The sequence below is a fragment of the Protopterus annectens genome, chromosome 4.part1, assembly GCF_019279795.1.
Source record: "Protopterus annectens isolate FY-2018-M chromosome 4.part1, PAN1.0, whole genome shotgun sequence".
Classification (NCBI taxonomy): Eukaryota; Metazoa; Chordata; order Ceratodontiformes; family Protopteridae; genus Protopterus; species Protopterus annectens.
Window position 1 is genome coordinate 941,769,424 of NC_056734.1, and position 24,392 is coordinate 941,793,815.

Below are 24,392 nucleotides of genomic sequence, written 5' to 3' on the forward strand. Positions count from 1 at the left end.
GTTACACAAGGGCCACATTTCCAGACCTGAAGAATGTAAAACCTGATGATTCACAGACACTCTAGTTAAAACATCTCTTTACCAAAGTCCAATCCACAGTGGCAATGGTACTGGACAGTGTCCCTGGCTGTGTCATACACAAGCTGACATATGAAGTCACCACTCACCTAAACACTCTGTCCAGATGCAGCCTCTATACAGGTTACATACTTGTAGAATGATGCACGGTAATGGTGTTCACAGTCCACAAGGGTTGAGCTACAATGTCTTCTTCTTCTTCTCCTTTCGGATGCTCCCATTAGGGGTCGTCACAGCAGATCATCTGTTTCCATTTCTTCCTGCCCTCTGCATCTTGTGCTGTCACACCATCCACCTGCATGTCCTCTCTCACCACAGCCATAAACCTCATCTTAGGCATTCCTCTTTTCCTGTTACCTGGTGGCTTCATCCTTAGCATCTATTTCACAATATACTCTGCATCCCTCCTCAGCACATGTACAAACCAACTAAATCCTGCCTATCTGGCTTGGTCTACTAACCTTCAAACCTGGGCTGACCCTCTAATATACTTATTCCTAATCCTGTCCACCCTCTTCACACCCAGTGCAAATGTTAACATAAATTGATTAAGGGTAGAACTACAACAGATCCCGTAAACTCTCACCCTATAAGCCAGACAAATGTTATCTGGAAGGCTATGGAGCACAGCATTATGGAACTCATTAACAGAGACATTATGAACCTGCAAACATTGCACCATACCCACGTAGGTACTCTAAAGGCCAGATCATGGCTCCTATACCTAGTAGACTTCAAGTCAGTTAACAAGGCTATAGGTGAGAGAGGGGAGGTCCACACAGCCAAGCTATAGCTCACCAGCAATTCATACCTATCCCACATTCTGGTATTATACATAACCTCAACAGACTGACCATAAACAATTGTTAGATGATGGATTGACAACTGACGCACAGATGTAGGACACACAGTAACATTTGCAGCCTCCATGTACAATTATATGCCAGTAACAACTGGTATTCACCTGCACTCAGTCCTGGGACCACTCCTTTTTGGCATATAGCTTTCTTAGGTACAAGCAAACATGGTAGGAATATGTCTGCCCACGTTTGATGAAAATGCATACTGTGGGCTATACTTTAATCTCCAGATGACACACACATCCTCCAAAAGGGTATCATAGAGACAGATACCTGGTGTCAAACTCATGCTGTAAAGCTATAAGCCAAAGAAAGCATAGTTATCCACTTTTAGAAAACAAAGTATCCCCAGAGTACCACATAGGTAGTAGCCCCCAAAATGTGGAACAGGTACTGATGTATACATAGAGCCATGTGTTTAGTCATCTCTCCTTTGATAATCACATTACCAAAGGGTTTTGGAAATCCCTCTGTGGAGCACATAAGCAATAAAGGGTTTGCATGCAGATCCACAGAGGTTGTTGCATACCTATAATGATTAGTCATCTTTGCCAGACTTTGCTTGCTTTGGAACAGGATTCAAATATACCTCAAGCATAAACCCTCACTCATACTCTTCAATAGAAACTGTGATGAGTGGATGTGAAACAGAAGACATAGCCCAAGGATCACTGAAATGGCTAAACTTGTAACAAGCATACAGAAGTGACCTAAGGTCTGGAAAGCGCCAGCACACTGTGGCAAAGATAACAGATGATTTCATGGAGAAAGCAGAGTAACCACCTATGAAATAATTGAGGTCACATGTATGTATGTGGCTTTGCCCCACAGCTACCTTACATGTGTAATGCACATACAGTTGTCATTGTGATATGTCATACGCTAGAAAAATCAAAACCCACTCCACATTGACCAATGGTGTCACACACTCTCACACACCTGAAACACACACACACAGTCAGTAAGTACGAGATTCAAACTCCTTCCTAACTACATTATGATATTACAACAGTATGCATTTACACAACGCGCTATACACATTACTGGGATTTCACTTTTCCACAGGTATATTTGTAGATGGTGACATCATCGGACTTAAGATGAGTATACAACTTTTAAGGGGTGTGAGTAGTCTCCAAAAAGGTTGCTCCTCCCCAGGGAGACACACACACTCACAGCTGGCAAGATTCAAGCCCCTACCTAACTACAGCAATATGCATTTACATGATGTGCTCTACACATTACTGGGATTTCACCTTTCCACAGGAATATTTGTAGGATGTTGACATTATCAGACTTGACAAAGATGAGTATACCACTTTTAAGGGTGTGAGTAGTCTCCAAGAAGGTTGCTCTGCCCCAGGGAGACACACACACTTGGCAAGTGCAGGGATCAAACCCCTACCTAACTACATTATGATACTTCAGCAGTATGCATTTACACGATGAGCTATACACATTACTGGGATTTCACCTTTCCACATGTATATTTGTAGGATGGTGACATCATCAGCCTAAACAGAGATGACTATACCACTTTTAATGGATGTGAGTAGTCTCCAAAAAGGTTGCTCCTCCCCAGGGGAGACACACACACTCGCATACAGTTGGCAAGTGCAGGATTTAAACCCCTACCTAACGACATTATGATACCACAGCAGTATGCATTTACACAACATGCTATACACATTACTGGGATTTCACCTTTCCACAGGTATATTTGTAGGATGGTGACATCATCAGACTTGACAAAGATGAGTATACCACTTTTTAGGGGTGTGAGTAGTCTCCAAAAAGGTTGCTCTGTCCCCAGGGAGACACTGACACACACACACACACACACACACACACACACACACACACACACACACACACACACACACACACACACAGTTGGCAAGCTTCGGGTTATTAATCCAAACTAAGTACGTCTTTACACTTCAGCAAGCAATATGGAGTTACAGGGTGCAATACAGACATTACTTGCTGACAGTTTGCCCAAAGGTTTTTTTCACATTTGCTAACCTCAGCAGGCTTATCATACTAGGTGTATTGTGAGTGTATTGTATGCATAGGCCATGGCCATATCATATATGGGTTGATGCACCACATGCTGGCACACACAGGGTCAAACCGGTGGCTAAGCTCTGTCAACCCAATACTGGACAATACAGTCAAGAGGAGTAGGGTCATACCACCACAACACCAACAGTCTCACATAGACCTACAATATAAGCACCAGCAAAGCACACACATAAATACACATTACCATACTCGGAGAATACAAATATTAATCTGAAAAAGAGAGAGTATCCTCTTAAGCAGACAAGCAAGCAACATGCACCTCCAAGCACATGGAGAAAACACATAATTCACCAAAGCAGTGTGCCTCACAACAGGCCCTAAGGTAAAACAACATACCCAACACACTAGTAATAGGTGACTCCATAGTCAGGCACACAGATGTTCCACTCACTCAGCTGGACAAGGGGAAGGTTACTGTCAGTTGGTTGTCAGGTGCTATGATCCACCACATAACACAAGCACTTGCATCACTCCAGAACAGGTACATATATGATGTGTTCTTTGTACATGTCAGTGTGAATGATCTGAGACATACCTCCCAGGACAACATGACAAGAGATATATAATAGCTCTATGATCATGTAGCCCAGGCTGGTATGACCCTGACCTTGAGTAGCATCTTACTTTCACCTACATGATACTGCAATATAACAGAAAGATGATAAACTTGAACAATTGGCTGAGCTTCTGGGGTCATTCAAAGGGGATCCAGTCTCTGTCTGCCTGTGATGACATGATAGACAAGCCTCGTTGCTTTGCTAGAGATGGTTTGCACCTGTCACCCCTATGCTTCTGAATACTGGCCAAGGCTCTTGCTGTCCCCATATTACCTTTTTTAGGCAAGGCTTAAAGGTTCATAGGTTCATAGGTAGGTACAAGGCTATCAGCCCTGGGGCCTATACAAGCCCAGTCAAAAAGGTACCCTGGCTTTTGTCACCCAAGAAATTTATTTTCCTGTGCCACTTTCGAGCAGAGACACAGAAGTGATCCCTCGGGTGAATTTCCTATTTCCCATCCAGTCATCAAGATTTTTCTTGAAGAGTGCTAATGAGGAGCTTTGTTTGATATAGATCGGTAGTTTATTCCGGATTATGGGAAGTCTCTGGGACAGGAATCGATCCCTCTGGCATGTTCTGTTTATTGTGGTGACAAGGTTTAGGTCCCTAGAGTGTATAGCTCAGAGGGATTGGGATTTCTTTAAGTGGAGCATGTCCAACAGCTCTGGGTTTGACATAGCTTTGTATGTTAGGCAGAGATCACCTCTGAGTAGGCGATATGCGATGGAGTAAAGCTGGAGTTTTTTGAGACAGTCTATGTAGGGCATGTGTTTGAGGCTGGTAATCCTCTTTGTGAGGTATTTCTGCAGCCTTTCCAGTTGTTGCAGATGTCTTGTGAGGTACATACCAAAAGGGGCATTGTACTCTATAATGGATCTAATGAGTGATGAGTAGAGGGGAACAATGACCTCTTTTTTTCTCTATGAGAAACCTTTTGTGATGAGGTGTGCCATGTAGAAAGATTTCCTGACTACTGTGGCGATGTGATTATCAAAGGAGAGACTACTGTTCACATGTTTCCCAAGGTCTCTTATCACACTTTCGGTGTTAAGTATACTACCACCTATTTTGTAGTTCATGGGTACAGAGTTTTTACCAAAGGGGATGACAATGGACTTTTTGGCATTGAGCTTGAGGCCATGGCTTTGATACCAGGCATCTGTCTCAGTGAGGCCCTTTTGTAGGATGTCCACATCATTAGTGGTTTCGATTATGGCTCCTAGTTTGCAGTCATCTGTGAACTTCATTAGCCAAAGACCTTCTGTGTTAGCCTGTACTTCATAGAAGTAGATACCAAACAGGACAGGACCCAGGATTGAACCTTGTGGTACTCCACTTGTCACTGGTCTGAAGTCAGATTTGGAGTCTGCTACTTTTGCAGTGTGGGTTCTGTCAGTGAGCCAGTTGGCAACCCATCTTATGACATAGGGATTTATACCTAGTTTAGTGAGTTTATCTATAATTCCAGAGTGGGGGATGGTGTTGAAAGCCTTGGCAAGATCAAGACAGGCTGTGTGAACCACCTTACCTTTGTCTATGGCTTTGGTGACTGCTTCAAAGAAGTCTGTCAGGTTTAGGAGACATGATCTGCCTTTTACAAACCCAAACTGGTTGGGGTCCAGAGTTTGCAGATTACCAATGTTCTTGTTTATAAGTTCCATGATGATACGTTCCATGGCCTTGCAGACCAGGCTCATCAGGCTAATGGAGTGCTAGTTCCCAGGATCTGTGGTGGCTCCCCCCTTGTGTAGTGGGATAACCATCACTGTGCGCCATTCAGCAGGCACAAAGCCTGAGGTGAGGCTATGATTGGACATGGTGCTTAGGTGTGGTGCCAGTTCGTTCTGTAGTTCGTGTAGAACACAGCCTGGGATGTTGTCTGGTCCCATTGATGCTGTGTTCCTGGCTTTGGAGAGTGTGGTTTTTACCTGTGCAGCCATGATTACAGGAACTTTGCATTCTTCCGGTATACAGATGGGCTCTTTAATGGGTGAGAGGATGGTAAAGTTAGCACTGAACCTATCTGCCAGTATGTTGGCAATATCAGTTGGGTCTGTATATTTATTGCCATTGTGCTGTAACTCAGAGCAGATCTGAGTGTTGCTATTGAGATTCTTGACATAGCTATAGAATAAGTGCACATTCTTGGAATTAAATTTGGAGTTTTGTTCTTACTTCTGCTGTACTCCGCTTCCTTTGTGACTTACATTATATCTACCTCACGGAACTACAGCATTTGCTTGCTGAGCAGTGGATTTTACTTTACTTTATATCTATAGAATGCTTTGTGGTTGTCTTTAGAATCAGTGATTTTGTTTTCGTAACTAGCTTTGTATGATTTTATCATGGATCACAGCTTCTTACTGAGGATGACCAGGGAGCTCCTCCACTCATGGGATTTTACTCTCTTTTGCAACAGTTTCTTCCTTCTGTTGTACAGTTTGTTTATGGCAGAGGACCACCAGATTGGCTTCCTTTTTTTGGAGGATAGTGTATTGGTTCTGTTTAGGATAGCATGATCCATGCACTCATGTAAGTGCTTATAAATTGCAATTGTGTAGGATTCAGTAGTCGTAACTGTATTTTCCATCTGCAAGGGTGTCATGAAGTTCACCACTTCTGTCTTAAGAAGCATGAAGTTGGCTTTGGAGAAATTTTTAACATGATTTCCTTAATGGGGGGTGGGGGCAGAATGTGGATATGTAGGGTAATTAGCTTATGGTTGGATCGGACCAATCAGGCATTGACTTCAGGTGTGGAACACTGGTCACTCAGGAAAAACCAAACCCCGTAACAAACACAAATAACCAAAAAGTAAGCTAAATGCTACTCATTGCCAGAAGTCTCAGCTTCCAAATGCACACACTCAAGGCACTTCTCAGTATGGAGAATATTGATATCTGTGCAGTAACAGAAACCTAGTTCAAGGCTCCAGACAGCACACCAGCACTACCAGGATATGACTCATTCCATACATTCCAGCATCATAACCTGGATCATAGCACATAGGGTGGGGATGTATCCATATTCATCAAGGATACCTACACCTCTCTCTACATCCTCTCTACAGGATATGTACCCATAGAATGTTGCACAGCAACATTCTTCCCACTCCACAGGGGTAGGGCCACAAAAGGCCCTTGGCATTCCAGCTCTATGAGCTTGATGAGTCTAATCTGCAAGGCAATGGAGCCAATCATAATGGAAGTCAATAATAAATACACTGGGAACCTTCACACAGTTGAGCACACCCAGTTTGGCTTTGTCAAATGCAGATCATACCTCCTGAACTGGGTGGATTTCTTTGAGACAAGTACCCAGGCTACAGATGATTGAAACGAGCTCCACACAGCCCACCTATATCTCGCTAAGGCCTTTGACACCATTCCCCAGTCAGGTATCATAGATGAACTCACCAACCTGGGCATAAATCCATACATCACAAGATGGATTGCAAACTGGCTCACAGATAGATCCCACAAATTAAGAGTTGCTGGCTACATGTCAGACTCTAAACCAGTAACAACTGGTGTCCCCCAGGGTTCAGTCCTGGGGCCCCTCCTGTTTGGTATAGACTTCTCAGAAGTACATGCTAACACAGGAGGGTTGTGGTTGACTAAGTTTGCTGGGAACTGTAAAGTGTTTGCCATAATAGATTCCCCAGATGACACAAATATTCTCCAGAAGGGACTCTATGAGACAGATGTGTGGTGTCAGAATCATGGCCTCAAGCTCAGTGTCAAAGAATGCATAGTAATCCCCTTTGGGAAAAACAAAGTACCCACAAACTACCACATAGGTGTTACCCCCTAAAAACTGACAAGGTAATAAGTGATCTGGGGACACAAGTAGATAGTCATCTTTCCTTTGATAACCATGTTGCCAAAGTGATTAGGAAATCCTGTGTGGCCAACCTAATCAACAAAGGGTTTGCATCAGGATCAAAAGTGGTAGTGGTGGCCCTCTACTCTTAAGTCATCAGACCCATCATTGAGTACAATGCACCATTTTGGATGTACTCGACTAAGCATATCCAGCAGCTGGAGAGACCACAGTGGTACCTCACCAAGAGGATTACTGGCCTCAAACAGTTGTGTTATGCAACACAACTGGTAAAACTAAATCTGTTCTCCGTTGCGTACCGCCTACTCAGAGGCACACTCTGCCTAACATACAGAGCCATGTCCAACACATAACTGATGAACATGCTCCATCTAAGGATAACAAAATTGAGTCGCACTACATACTCCAGGGATATAAACCTCATCACAACAATGAATAAAACATGCTGGTGGGATAGAGTACCATCCCAGAGACTTGCCTTACTGTGGAACAGAGTCCCAATGTACATCAGACAGAGCCCCTTGCTGACACTCTTCAATAGGAACCTTGATGAGTGGATGGGAAACAAACATTTCAAGCCAGGCATCACATCAGCAGCCCCACTAGAAAGGGGCTTATGGTACTAACTATTAGAACTAGGGCTCAGGAGACTAACCAATGGGGTGGTGAAAGCTGCAAAACTTGCCTAGGCTAATATATGCCTTCGTGAAGATAGTCTACTACATACCTATGAACCTATGTGACAGGTACATGTCTACAAGTAGTAGATGTGTACTTCATTGTACAGTCATGTTGTACAGCAGACACATGCACCACATACACTGTAATGCTTACAAATACTGGTGGCTATTATGTACAGTGGGTGAGATGTGCACCTCATGTCTTTTGTGTGATTGGGATGTGTGTTGGGTGGGATAGTCCTGGATGGCTCCCTGTCATGGTCACCCTCTTACACACATATCTGCCCATCCATCTTTGGCTTATTATACTGTGTTCCCCCTACATATATAGGTACATAGGTAGGTAATAGGCTGTCTGCCTGAAGGCATATATTAGTATGGCCAGAGTGTGCAGCTATCACCATACATGGGGTTAGTTCCCTATGCCTCTGTGTAGTAGAGCTGATAAAGTGATTCATGGTGTGACAGTTCGGTTTCACATACACTCATCATGGCTCCTCTGGAACAGTGTCAGTGAGGGACTCAGCTTAATGTAGGTTGGGACCCTGTTCCAAAGCAAGGGAAGTCTGTGAGTTAGTAATGTATCCCTCCAACATGTTCTATTTATTGTTGTGATGATTATAGCCCTAGAGCATGTGGCACAGTGAGCTTGGGTTTACTTCAGATAGAGCATGTACATCAGTTTTGCATTGGACATGGACCTCTCTGATGGGCAGAGATTGCCTGAGTAGACAGTATGCAAGAGAGTACAGATTGAGTTACTTCAGTGTTGTTGCATGGGTCAACTGTTTGAGGCCAGTAATCCTCTTGTTGAGGTACTTCAGTGGTCTTTCCAGCTGCTGAAGGTGCCTAGTCAGATTCATCGCAAGTGTGTCGTGGTACTCTCTGATGGGTCTGATGACTGATGAGTAGAGGGAACCTCCTTTGACCTACATGCAAAGACCTTGGCAGTCTGTGGGAACACAGCATGATTTTCTAACCACTTTGTATATGTGTTTCTGAAAGTAGAGATGACTATCCACATGTGTCCATAGATCCCTTATTATTACCTCCATATTTAGGGTGTTGGCACCTATGTGGTATTTGTATGACTGTAGCTCGAGGCCATAATTTTGACACCACATCTGTCTGACTGAGACCCTTTTTAAGGATGTCTCTGTTGTCCCAAACATCGATTATGACAACCTTTTTGCAGTCATCCACAAACTTTGCTAACCAAACCCTCGTGTGTTTGACTGTCTTTCTGAAAAGTATATACCAGACAGGAGGAGTCCCAGGACTGAGCCATGGGGGACAGCAGTTGTTACCAGCTTACAGTCCAACAGGGAGACCACAATTCTTACTGTGTGGGATTTATCTGTGCCACTGTTGGCAATCCATCAGATGACATATTTATGCACAGGTTGTTGATTTTGTGGATACGTGTGTGGGATGTTGGAAAAGGTCTTTTCAAGGTCTATGTAGGCTGTGTGGAGCTCATTTCATTGATGTATGTCCTGGGTAATTGCCGTGAAAACTGTCTAGCAGGTTTAGGGACCATGATCTGCCCCTGACCAAACCAAAATGGGTAGGGTTGGGTGTTTGTAGGCTCCCAATAGCTCTGTTTATGAGTTCCATAATGATGGACTCCATGGCCTTGTAGATCTGGCTTATTAGGCTTATAAGACAATAGTTCCCATGGTCTATTGTGCACCAACACTTGTGGAGTGTGCCAAACGTTGCTGTAACCCATTCAACAGTTTCATATCCTGTACAGAGGGTGAGTCTCAACAGACTGTTCAGGTGCAGGGTCTGTTTGTTTTGGAGTTCACATATGACAAAGCCAGGGACACCATGTCATCCCATAGACACCGCGTTTTTAGGTTTGGATAGAGCTGTTTAACCATTGTATATGTGATTTCTGGCTTTTCACAATCTCCAAGTATGGTAACGGGCCCTTTTGTCAGTGGGGGGGGGGGGTAAATATGTATGAACCTGTCTGACAAGATGTTGGCAATGTCAGTTATGTACATGTATTCATTTACACTTTGCACTGACTCAGAACATATATGAGTTTACATTGATATTTATGACATAGCTAAAGAAAGCTTCATGGTTCTCCATGCACTCTTTGGCAATATTTTTGCCAGAACATGGTTTGGATAATGTTAGGTGTGCTCATTGTTTCTTGATGATACTGATCAGAGATTTATTGATCTTCTTTGGATTTTCACTTTCTTTGAACAACTTAAATACTTGTATTACATAGTTTGATTATGACAGTGGTCCAATATATTATATGGGTCTGTTATCATATCACTGTGTGTGCAAGGCAGGATTGGTGAATAGTGACATGTGTCTGGAGTAAGAACTGCAACTGCCAGATATGTGTGGCCCACTGCTGTACTCAGACATGGCCCAAGTGTGTGAGCATGCTCAGTATGACCTTTCAGTATGTTGTTGACTGAAATTTGCTTTGTTTGTTTAATTGTGTAAGCATGCCCAGTATGACCTTTCAGTATGTTGTTGACTGACATCTGCTAAATTTGTTTGTGTGTGTGAGCATGCCCACTATGGGCATATATATATATATATATATATATATATATATATATATATATATATATATATATATATATATATATAGGGTTTTTATTTCAGGGCTCACCTTTGTGTTGTACATCGGCAGGAAGCACGCTGTGCCTGCAGGGCTTCCATGAGTCAATTTGCATAGATTAATCAACATTTCTATATACAGAGGGGACAGCTATTATTTGTACATTTCTACCTGGATGGGGGCACACCTGATTGTTACTGTGGGTTTACATAGTATGAGGGGAACACCTGACACTTATACACATTTGCTAGGCCTGCACTGCTATGTCAGGTACTCCATTTCAGTCTGTACTGTTGCCTATCATACTGGCTTGAGGCATACCACTGTACTACAGACCTTAGCTTCCAATTACACGCATATTAGTTTGTGACTTCATAGCCTACCCAACCCACATCACACTGCCTGGACTGCTGTTATCTGTCTGCATAGGCCTAGGGGGAGGTTACTCATATGCCTCTTCAGAGGGCATGATACAGCATTTGTTTGTGTACGCGTTTGTCTACAATTGTCCTGCTGGCTGTGACTGTTAGGTATGTGACCCCCCCAACTGGTATGTGTGAGTAACTTAAGTCGTGTCTGTGCCAGTGAAATGCTGTCATAGCTTAGTGGTTCAGTACTGTGACTATAGTACACAGTATCCTGAGTTCGAGCCCTGTCACTGCTTTTTATTTTCCTGCTGGGCAGACCTAACTGGTTAAGGAACAGTAAAGCAGGTGTGAGCGTGTTTACCCGACTTTGCTCGACTTTGCCCAATGTTGCCCAACTTTGCCCAGCTTTGCCCAACATTGAGCTGGTTAGCGTGGTGCACAGCTACACCCCATTGTATTTAAATATGCTCAATACTGGCAAAATGTGCTTAGCAGCACTTTATATTGCTTAAAATAGGGCACTCATGCCTCAGGTGGTGCTGCAGGGCTGCCTATGTCGGATGCACATAGTGCACTCCCTATACATGTTTGAAAACAGGTAGTGTCAAGTTAGGCATCCCTTTTACTGTATGTACAAGTCAGAGAGAGGTGTCATTTCCAGGGTTCCTACTGAGTCAGTGTATGTGCTATGTGTTGCCTACTTGCCAAGACCAGGGCATATTCGGCATGTCTCCTTCTGCCTACTGGGGCAGGCTCAGGTTGTTCCTCCTCTGAGTCACGCTGTGCCTGTGCAGGCCTTGGCAATGATGGGGGGCTGTTTGGCCCTGCCCCATGCTGTTCCTGCTGCAGCTGTTTCCACAGGATCATAATGTGTAGCATGGCACATACCATAACAATTTGGGTACATGTAGTTGATGAGTACTACAAGGCTCCACCAGATGTGTCCAGGCACCGGAACCGTGACTTGAGCATCCCAAACACAAGCTCAATTATGTTTCTTGTTTGTGCATGTGCCTCATTACGGAGTTCTTGTTCCGGTGTGTGTGCATTTCTGATGGGTGTCATCAGCCACGGCTCAAGTGCATATCCAGCATCCCCCACTAGGTGACCCTCAGGGATGTCCCCATTGGCAAATCTCTGGTACAGCTGGGACAGATGCCAAATGTGGGAATCGTGATAGCTTCCAGGGCATCCAGCACACGCATTTATTATTATGCCCTGGGCATCACACACAAACTGGCAGTTGATGGAGGGGAAGCCCTTGTGGTTGATGTAGACCCTACCCTGCTCACTGGGTGGTGCTTTGATGCATATGTGCATGCAGTCTATTGCACCCACTACCTCAGGGTATTCTGCTTTTTGGTGGAAAAGTCGCATATTGCTGGCAAATGCCTCACGGGAATTGGGGAAATATATGTGGTCACCGACATGTGCTGACATGGCATCCAGGAACTGGTGGAGTACCCTGGATGCTGATGCCTGTGAAATCGTCATCATATCACCAATTTGTCTTTGGAAGGTACCTGTAGCTAGTATTCTTAGGCCTACACATACCTTGGTATCCACTGGGATGGGTTCCCCTCTGTTGGTTCTGTGTGTGAGGCATGGCCGGCAAAGCTCAACAACTTGTTGTAGGAGGTGTCTGTCCACCCTATAGTGCTCCACTATCTCCAGCTCTTGTAGCCTCTGGTAGGTTACCCTGGGTCTGTACACTCTTCTCAATCTCCTCACTGTGGGTTGCTCAGCAGCATTCACATCACCACCCTCAGCACCTTGCACATGTTGGTTTATGATAGCAAGAGCAGCCCCTAACATTTTGTCTGACTTAAGCTTTTTAAGCTTTCCCTCTTCGTATGCTGCAGTGTTGCAGAGTTCTTGAGAAAAAACAGGGAGGAATGGTGTTTGCAGAGTTTAAAGTGCTGGGCTGAGCTGGGCTAGTCTGCTGCCTGTGTAATTGGCTGATTCTGATATATTTCACCTGGCAGCTCTGCTAGTTCTCCTTGATTAACTTCCTACTACTTCTTTTCCTTCCTTTTACCTTTCTGTTTCTGTCTGGGGGGGAAGCGCCATGCAAAAGAGCTCAAATGCTTTCACATGCGTGCACATGCTGTGTGCATGTTTGCAAGGAGTTTCTTATCTTTTAACAGTGTGCACCTTTGGTTTGAGGTTTTCAAATAGGACAACTGTAGGCACGCCTCTTGCAATCCTGAGCAACTCAGGGCAAACACAAGCCACTGTGCTCCAATTAGATTACAGCCTGTCTGACACCCCCCCCCCTCATGATGTCACCTATATTCTACTCTTCTACTCACCTACTCCTACTCTTACACTCTTGGGACATGTCTCACATGCTGGGGAAAATTGGGATTCACTATCCTTATCCTCATTTGCATAGGATTGCCTAGTAATGCATGGTTGCATCTCTCACACTGAGCTTCCCCCCAGCAACCACTACGCAGTGGCCATGTTATCTTCAGCCTGCCATTCACATGAATGGAAGAATAAGCTTTTTAGTGAAAATCAAGTAAAAAGCAGCTCCACGGGTAGAAACACTCAGTCCAGGAATCACAAATGTGATACAACCAGAAATAAACTGAAGTTAAATAACTTTAATGAATAAAAACAGAAGAATTAATCAAGCGCTTTCGCCTGGTTCCTACCAGGCTTTATCAAGATACTGCTCAGTGAAAAGTAAAACCATTTTATATCATTATACATACATCAGGTGATCACTTAATCGACCATTCCTGGTGTTAATTATGATAATTAGCTAAAAGTTTAAACATTTTTTAAGGTGTCTTTGAAGTATTTTTTAAGGTGTTAAAATATTTGTACTCCCTGCAAGTCAATAATACTGCAATAACACGTTGTTTTAAAAACTATCTAGATACCTTGTGTGTCAAAAAATCTTGTAGAAATAAATACATATAAGTAGTTAATGCAAACCACTAATAATTCATGCAGTGTGTTAAATAACAATTTTTTAAAAGTGCAAATACTAAGAACAAATATTAAAAAATATATACAAATATGCACTTAAAATTTTCTAAATATAAATCCTTATAGTAAAAACATGTATTTCTGGTTGAAAGTTAATAACATAAAATAAAAATTCATCATTAACTAACTGCCTGTTGATTACCTGGCATTTTCAAAACAGTCTTTTGTTTACTCATAATTTCTCCCTGCTAAGCTTTAGTGCACTTGCTATACTGATGCTATCATTTAGACCTGGGGGTCTTGCTGCATTTAATTTCAATTGCCACAAAAGTTCTTTATGCTCTGGACGAGTCTCCCAGTCCCCTCCTCTGGGATCCTGGGTGACCTGGTCTAGGACAAGGAATTTTAGATGCATGTTAATACATTGCATTGAATGTTTAAAAAAAGCATTAGTATCTTTCTTCTTACTAATTTCGTATAGATGCTCATAAATCCTTTTTCTTAGTGGTCACGGTCTTGCCAACATAAAAACTGTGACACTCTATGCAAACACCGAGGTAAACCACCCCTTTTGATGCGCAGTTAAAATATTTTGTTGTACTAATCTTAAAGTTCCTAGAGGGAATGTGTAAACTATTATTATTGTATATGTGTACACACTGGTTGCATGCACCACATTTGTAGGTACCTACCTTGTTAGAAAAATGTGAATGTGTTTTTCTGTTATTTTTATTCTCAAATAGGCCCTTTAAATTAATATCTCTCTTTCTTGTGAATCCAGGCTTGGCGGGTACAATTTTATTAATGTCCTCCTGTAATATCAAAACTGGCCAATATGTCAAAATAGTCTTTTCTACCTGTTGGGAGTCCCTAGTGTATGTATACACAAAGTTATTATATGACGATTGTCGGTCAGCCTCTTGAGTGTGCTCTAAAATCTTACCTTTCCCAAGTAATGGTGGATACTTAGATTCCCTGTTGTCAAGAACCTCTTTAGCTAAATTATCCACAAGATGGACTGGATAGCCTCTCTCAAGAAAGAGTTTTTTTAAAAAGTCAACTTCTTTAAGAAATAAATCTTGAGTACTTGACATCCTGGATGCACGAATGAGTTGACCTTTTATTATACCCTTTTTCTGATAAAAAGGGTGCCCACTATCAAAATGTAAGAATGTGTTGGAAAAAGTCATCTTTCTATATATTTGGGATTGGAAAAAGTTGTTGACATAATCTTTGAATAAAAAAACATCCAAATAATGTAAAGAATTTTTGCTCACATTATGTGTGAAAGCCAAAAAATCTGTAGTGGAATTAATGTACGTGATGAAATTTGAAAAACTGTCCATGTCACCATCCCATAATATGCAGATGTCATCCAGGTAACGTTTGTAGTAAGTAATATGCTCAGCCCAACCAGATGAAAAGATGTATTTATTTTCCCAATAGTATAATACTATGTTCGCGTATGTTGAGGCACATGGAGCACCCATCGCTACACCTTTCCATTAAAATAGATGAAGTTATTCTCAAGAACTACTTCCATGAATTCCACTATTAGCCTAACCGTGTTATTACTTAGGTCAGATTGTGTTGTAAAAATTTCATTAAACCAATCTATACCTATTGAATGAGGAATACTGGGAAATAGCTCTATGATGTCAATAGTTACTTTTAATATCCCTGGGTTGTAAAAATTTTGTTGGACATCATTAAGAAATTCCCAGGAGTCTTTACAAATATATTTTATGGTTGAAACAAATTATTTTAGTGTCTGATCGATATATTTCCCTAGAGGCTCTGTAATACTCCCGGCTCCTGCTACTATAGGTCTGAATTTTTTTTTTTGTGAAAATGCCTATTTTTGGCTTTTTTTAATTATTTTCTTGTTTTTATAAGCGCTGCACGTTTGCATGGTGCTGCACTATGCTTAAACATCTGAGATCGGGGAAAAAAGTTAAATTTTTATATTTTTAAACATTTTAAAATGCCAATGGCCTTATATTTGGGCATTGGCATGCTTCCTCAACTGTATGCATCCTTTATTTGGAGCTGTCATAGCTTCGTTTAGCTATTTGCAGAAATGTACTCCGTTACCAACAGAGTACATTTCTGCAGCTAACATTAATCTTCCACGTACATGTTATTGTTTTCTGGATCACAAATTTACCTCATTTGCATGGCTTTCACCAGCAAATGAGGTAATTTGCATATCATGATGCTGTCCGTGCAAGAGTAGCTTTAGCAGCTCTTGTGCATGCCCCTGCCGGCTGTACCTGGATCGCACGGCAGACATATTGCAGGCGTGAGCTCCTACACTCTTCTTGCACTCCATGCAAGCTTTTGTAAATCTGGGGGATACAGTTTATTTTAATTATAAAAAAATATTCCATATCATCCTTTTCCAATGGAAAAAAAACTCTTTACTTATTTTCTTATAATTTTCCTTACTTTCATTTCATATATCCAGCTCCCATTGCATGTAATATTTCATACCTTTTTCTTTAAAAGCTTCCCACCATTCTGACCATCCAAGTTAAAATCATCTCATATCTATATGATCTTTCCAAAATTCCCTTCCTAAAAAGATTCTTGTTTTTCATTTAATTTCCTTTCTTTTAACATAAGTGTCACAAAAGGAAATACTGCCAACCCAGCCATTTGGAATTTTATAAATAATTCTTTCATTTGTGAATATTGTTATGATTCAGTGTGTGTAAAGGCATAAAGTACTGAGTTAACATGCAACCACAGCATGCCCTGCTGGCTCAGAATAGAAATGTATATAAACTATTATAAGTGTGCAAATGTATATGTTTTAACAGTAAAAACTAGAACACAGAGGGTTAACTTGCAAAACTTCAAGAAAATAAGTTGAAATTAAATTGTTTTACAATTGTGTTATAAAATTTATCCCTCAGTTTCAGTTATCTCTCAGTTTCAGTTCAGTAGCAGACACAGTGTCTAGAGTTAAAAGTTTTTGTATTGTCTTGGAAGAAAAGCAATTACTAGGTTTGAGATGCAGAAGTGTTTTATTGTTTTATGACTTCCAGGGTCTTCAAACATCTGAGAGATATCTATTTTTCAGACGGAGATGTTAAATTCTGTTAGTTTCTGAGAAAGGGGGTTTAGCTGGGGGACTAAAGTCAGATGACAAAAAGTGATGTCATCCAAGCTAACCCAGCAATAATATTTGATATTAATTTAAAAACTCAGCAGTGCAGTGGTGCAGTGTTTAGCATTGTCTCCTTCCAGCAAGGGATTATCTGGTTCGATTCTCTGCTGGGGTGCCTTCTGTGCAGAGTCTTCATGTCCTCCCTCCATTCATGTGGGTTTCCTCTGGGTACTCTGGTTTCCCCTTACAATCTAAAGACATGTGTCTGAAGCATTTCTCCCTGGGCCTCCAGTAAAACTAGGATCTGTCCTAGTCAGACTTTCCTGGTCAACAAATACTAAATAAACTCTCTGAGAGAGAGAGAAAATATTTACTGTGATTTTGAACTCTGAAATCACTATGAATACAAATTTAGTATTGCCTTGTTATCTATTATTAAATTTAAACTTATATTTGTGAGACATATTTAAGCTCTCAAAGTACTTGCATATCTATATGGTGACACTGTACAGACCCCTTCTAAATAGTCTTGCTGTTGGCCAGACTACCATTTGGATAATAGTAACTTTACACAGTAGGATTGGACACCTTTTGCTAAGGATCTGAAGTGGCTGCTAAACAGTTGGCTGGTGGCAGTTAGAACTACCTTATAGTTTGGGCATAAGGGGCCATAGCTAATAAACCTGTGCCAGACCTTCCCAGGTGTGTGCGTGTGTTTGTATCTCAATCAAATCTCAAACTGTGTGTGTGTCAGCTACTTGGGCAGGGACACAAAGCACTGGTTGGACAGAGAGGGTGCTGGAGGTTTTGGCTTGGCCACTCAGCTGAGATCTCAACCCCATAGCTGTGCCAGTGGGGAGTCTTATTGGGTATCTGGAGAAAGAAGGAGAAACCAGCCCCAGACTGACTGTGATCTGTGTATGCTCTTAAAGGAAATTGCACTTTACCATGTGTGTACTTGTCATCCCCCCAGTGAATATGTTCCTCACTGTTGCCAGTGGTGAGGATTGAGGCTCCTTGATTACTGGGCCAGTGCAGGGGTGTCGCCATAAGCTGTGATTGGTATTAATCTATACTTCTGTTCTTTCCATCTTATATCCAAAATTGCTATTCTTCCCATTTCCACTAATGTCACATCCAGTATTTTTATTGTTTTCCTTTATAATATTCCTATTCCTGAATGTATACCCTTACTTACATTCCCACCAATATCACAACCACAGAGTTGCTCAGCTTGCAACCTTTCCAATGCAGTTAAATCTCTTATATCTTCTAGAACTATGATATCTGTATCAAGCTTCTTGCACCATTCCAAAATACTTATCCTCCTAGTTAAATTTTTCAAACGGTTTACATTTACTGGTGCTATTTTATACGTAGCTTTTCAAAAACAAATTTCAAACAGACTATTAGTATTGTTATCCCTTTCTCTTCCGTTTTTCTTTCTTATTGCTTCCTATAAACTTTTCTTCCCATTCTCTCGCTCTTTTACCAATCATATTTTTAGCTTTACTTTAATCCAATTTATATCATCTTCACCACTTATTTCTGAACCTTATTCTTTTCTATCTGTGTTTCTTTTACTTCCTTACTTAGTATTTCCTGTTCTTGATTGTTTCTTTCTGTAACATCTTTCAACACTTTACCATCTTTTATCAGCTGTTGTGTCCTACACTCTTCCTCCCCCCTTCATTTTTTTCTCCTTACAATCCATCCATGAATGACATGTTTTATCATATCTAAGCATTTCAATTCACATTTTCATGCAAGATGACTAGTTTCTCTACATATATAACACTTTCTTTTAATACATTCATTAATTAAATTATTAGACGATAAAAGCATATCTCAAGTTGACGTTAATACCTTACAATACATTTTTTTCCCTCCAATATTTATCACACCAGTAATATACACAATAGCATATAGTTTTTCATTTTCAACACAGCATTACATTCACACACCCCCAGTCCATAAACCTCTATTGTCATAAACTTTATTAATGATCATAAAATCTAGCATATTTTAATCAAATATCTCTTTTAAGTTTCTTTTTTCAAAATCAGTTCTAAATTGGATATTAATTTTCTTCTTAGTCTCTCTATTAAACAATTTCAGAATATAAGACCTCCAAGGCTGACAGTTTTATTCTTTCTTCATATTCCCGTAAAAAAATTTCCATTCCTATCCCAGTCTCAAAAATAATGTCACAAAATGTCTCTTTATTTATATGTATAAATTCTCTTATCTCCTCTGGTTTTACACCCAGAGAAGAAATAACATTGTTACATATTTTATACCTGCCTATTTCATCTTCTGATTTGTTTAAGATTCTTACAGTAAAATATATATTTTTTACCTCCAATTGTCTTCTATCATTATTAATTGTCTCCTTATTATTTCTTACCATGTCCACATATATTTTATTCTCATTTGGGATTCCCCTTTCTTTCTGTTTTCTGCTGCTGAATCCTGTTTTCTGCTGTTGAATCCTGTAAGCTGTCCATTGCTTCACCTTAGGATAAGTCCTAAACATTCTTTGTCTCACTTTCTGAAAGCAAACCTTTTAATACATCATCCTGCAACCCTCCCAACTAGAAGGTTGTAACAATGCCCCATCTCATACCCTAACTATTTCACTAAACAAATGCTGCTGAAATAGTAACTCCAAATCAGTGGAAGACATGACTGCTTTCCTTCCATCTCCCAACACATTCTCTGATTGCACAAAAAATGGTTCCTCCTTCAATAACATTACCAGCACTGTCTACAAACAATTTGATCATCAACACATCACTCTCTGATCACATATTCTCAGTATCAACAGCTCTGTCACCATCATATACTTCCACACTCCACAATGTCATCCTCCTGCTTCTCCAAGCCACCACAGTACCTGAAATGGAAGCAGAAAGTGCGCAGGCCAAAGATATCCTCCCAGCAACTCCAAAAAGAGTAAGGGAAGTTCCCCAATGCCTTGGTTAAATTTCCCCGAATACTATAAATACCACCTCGTGTCACCCCCTGTAAAGAGGCTATTTACCTAGTAAGACTAACCTGATCAACAAAGGATAAATAAAAAAAACAATAGATAATGGTACTAATTACATAGCAATAATTATTCTCCCTGTATGTATGTATATATATATATATATATATATATATATATATATATATAGAGAGAGAGAGAGAGAGAGAAAGAGAGAGAGGAAATATAGATATATGTGTGTGTGTGTGTGTGTGTGTGTGTGTGTGTGTGTGTGTGTGTGTGTGTGTGTGTGTGTGTGTACTACTATATATGTGACTTCTGTGAATATCCTCTTCTAATGTTCAGCCCTCACAATGGAGGTTTGGAGTTACTGACAGTGACCTGTCTTCGTAGCTTCACCTAATTTTGATCAGCAGCAGTAAGGACCTTCACCTGGAGACACTGCATTGATGTCTGGAATTTTTTAAAGGGAATAACGTTTCTACTTCCAGATTAAATACAGCACCACTGGATACACGAGTTTAGTGGAAATGCCATTCTTGTAACATACTGACAGAACTTCAGCAAATACCATCTCCAGGCTTACAGTCTCTGCAGAAAAATTCCTGAAAGAGTTACACTTCACTACACTAGAAAGAAAAGTTTCCCGTCATTGATGTCCTATAGTATGAATTATTTATCACAGAAGATCAGTGTTTTTAATAGAATTTGGCATCAATGACCTGTGACCCTGTTTAGCAGTAACTGGAAGGGAGTAAATTGCTTGCTTGATTAAGAACTTGCAAAATGGGAATTTGTATTATAAGACTGGCCCTTTGTTTGAGTTGTACAAGGAAATAATCCATACATATAAAGATATGCTAATCTCATTGAGTATGCTATGGATAACACTGAACACCTTTTGTATTACCTTTGCAACATATAGATCAAAAATAAATTGCATTAATACAATTATACCTCGGTCATTAATAGCAAAATGAACCTTAAATTGTCTTCATTTCGTAGAGCTAATGGCAGCAACCATTTGCATTCCAAACCCTACTACTCTGCATTTGTTAATATTAACTGCCAAGCCATTTTTTTTTACAAGATGTAGGTTCTGTCCAAGTTTTGTCTAAGCATCTCTTCCTGGGAAATGATTATGCTTGACAGGGACAGGACAGTGCTACCCAATTTTCAATCATCGGTTAATTACCAAGATGCTATTTTTATCCATCATTTCAAGTGAAAAGATACTCATGTCAGCTAGACTGAGAACTGTACCCTGCAGAATTAAACTGATAACTTGAAGCAGTGACAATAATTGCAGTCCTGCTTTTATTATCAGTTTTATTTATTTATTTATATGTCTATCTATCTATTTATTTATGTTTATTTGCTTGTTTATTTATGTATGTATATATTTATTCATATCTATTTGTATTGTTAGAATTGTTAGAAAAGTTATGGAGATACATACAAATAAAAAAAATTAAGAAAAGAAGGAATAAGAAAGAAATAGAGAATTGTCAAGAAGAGAAAAAGAAACATGTCATATGTATGCTCTGAAAAAAAATAAATGCAAGTGTCATTCTCCTGTGAAATTCAAGCAACCAGTTTGCTAAAAGTGCCACCATTGATGTGGTGGGAAATGATGAAGTTGACTGACTTTTCTGTTTGATGAAACTTGTTTATTTCCATCTATAATATGTAACTAAATATGTTTTCTGTCAGTGGGTCAAAATTTGTTAAAAGAGTGCTCATCTATTTCTTTTGGTTTAAACCAAATTCCAAATGATATTCCCCCGGATTCATTAATCTTCCATGCAGGACTTACTTAGTCCTGCAAGGAAGTGCCCGTGTAGGAGCAGGATGGCAGCGCACCATGCATATTAATGAAGGGGTGATGCTCGAGCTACCAGGCTTACATGGAGCATGTACAAGTATAGGGGGCGTGTCTGAGAGCAAAGCTCTCAGAATAAACACGCCTCTGAAATGTAGAACAGCAGAAAGTGTTAAGAAATGAGCGAGATCGCTCATAGGTGTCCGCATATCCCCACCAATAGTCCACCATGTGTAAAACAGCAACAGTACATACGAATTAAATGAAGAAACCCTTTTATTTTTTTAAAAAATCCTAGTACAGCTAACCATAGGTGCGCAGGTGTGCCCATTGCTTAGCTATAGTTAATGCAGCTTAAATAGCAGGAAGAGGATAAAATGCAAAATATATGCAAGTGAAGCAGTACAGCAATAGTGTAGTGGGCAGAGCATTCACCTTAAAGCAGTCATTCTCGGTTCAAGTCCCACTGCAGTACATTCCATTTTTCCCTTCAAATCACTCCATGATAAATATTTTTTGTGGCATAACCTAATAAATAATATACATTTGTGAACTGCAGTACTGCATTTAATGCAGATTTGAGGTGTCACTGTCATAATGTTGCAAAGTCCACAGATAATCACATGTGCCCTATACAGTATCACAGATACAAATGGAAGGTAAACTGTGTAATGAATAATAACTCCATACATTTTCCAAATCGCCCACCTCTCCAAGAGCCATTACACTATTACTGTCTAAAATGTAGCGCTAGTAAGCAGTAGTAAGAGTTAGTAAGCATATTTAAGTGCTAGCAAGCGGGTTTAAGCCCATTTGCATGGGGGTAAGCAATGTGCACACAGGTTAAGCAAGATCAAAGCTAACTCTCTGTAAGCATATGTAACCAGAGGTTAACATTGCTTACCCTCACGCAAACTAGTGCAAACCCGCTTACAATTGCTTAAAAGTGCCTTAGTCACCCTGTATCCAACAGCTCTTGTCCTGCCCAGCAACAAAATAATCATCATTCCCAAGTTGCAAACCCTAGACGTTACACACTGTGGGTAAAGTGCTTTACCACTAAGCCATAACAGATACACATACATCTGATGTTATTGCAAATATATAATCCAGCACAGCGACTCAACAGTATAGGAAATGTATTTAATTATTTAGATGTATGTCTGTGTGCATTTACATATATATATGGGTATGAAATTATGGATCGAGGCGAGTCAGGGTTGGATGGACTGGTTCAAATCAGACCACCTACTGGACGTAAGTGTGAGGGGGGGTGGAAGAGAAACTGAGATAACGTGTAAGAAAGAAGTGAACACACGAGTGGTGCTGGGAGGGTGAACCAAAGGGATTAAGATAGCCCAGGCTGAGGAATGCACCTCGAGGTTATTCAAAAGAAAGAGGGAAAAGTGTGGTACTAGGGGGTTGGTGGAGGGCTGTGCAGTGGGTGAACTTAAGGTGTATGCAAGGTAGAGTGAGAGAAAAAGAAATATAAGAAAAAAAAAAAACTTTATCAACCTTAATAGACCCAGTTGGGTGACATTGCAATACGTGTGTTTTTTATATGGCAACATTCTGATTGGACCAAGCCCAGTTACATTTCAATACTTTTAATCCCCACACCATTTAAGGGCACATTTAATGTTTAGGCTTTCATTAAGACCTGCATTGACATTGCTTAACCTTTGTAGGCATTGCTTACCCAAATGCAAACATACTTAAACCCGCTTACTGCCGCTTAGAAGTGCTTACTGCTTCTTACTCCCGCGCTAATTTCCTTAAAAGAATAGAAAAAAGTGTTGATAGCAAGGTGTTGAAAAAGGGGCACAAAGAGGTACAGACAGTAGTGAAAATAGGTAAGGATGTGCAGGAAGGGTGTAGGGAAGGTCCATAGCTGACCATTTTGTCTAGAGTAACAGCTGTGCATATACACTGAATGTGGAGGTAGATATGGGCACACAAACCCCTGAGAGAGGGGTGAGGACAACAATAAGATGTTGTGATGCCAATTAGACCAGATTACATGTGTCCAGTGGACACGTGTGCGAAATGGACAGCTATGTATGGGCGACATATAGTCCGGGGAACACAGTGCCCTGTTTGTGTTGTATTATGAAGGTGAGAGTGGGATTTTGGGGAAGGATAGTAGGTATACTTGGGAAGGATATGTCTGGTAGGATGACAGACACAACAGACAAGACAGCATACAGAGGTGGTATATGACACATGTGGGGGGTAAACACCCTGGATGGGGAGGGTGTATGGAAGTCACAAGCCCATGAACCCCAAATGGAAAGAGTGGGATTGAGGTCCCCACCCATGGGCAGTCACAACTGCACCTTCACGGCTCCAAAGGTGGCTGTGCTGGGGGCTGGGTAGAAGGAGCAGGCTGACCCTCTAAGTGGGCCATGCGGCCCCCTAGCTGGCGTGGTTGGTCTCCACACACCTTGTGGAGCACACTATGC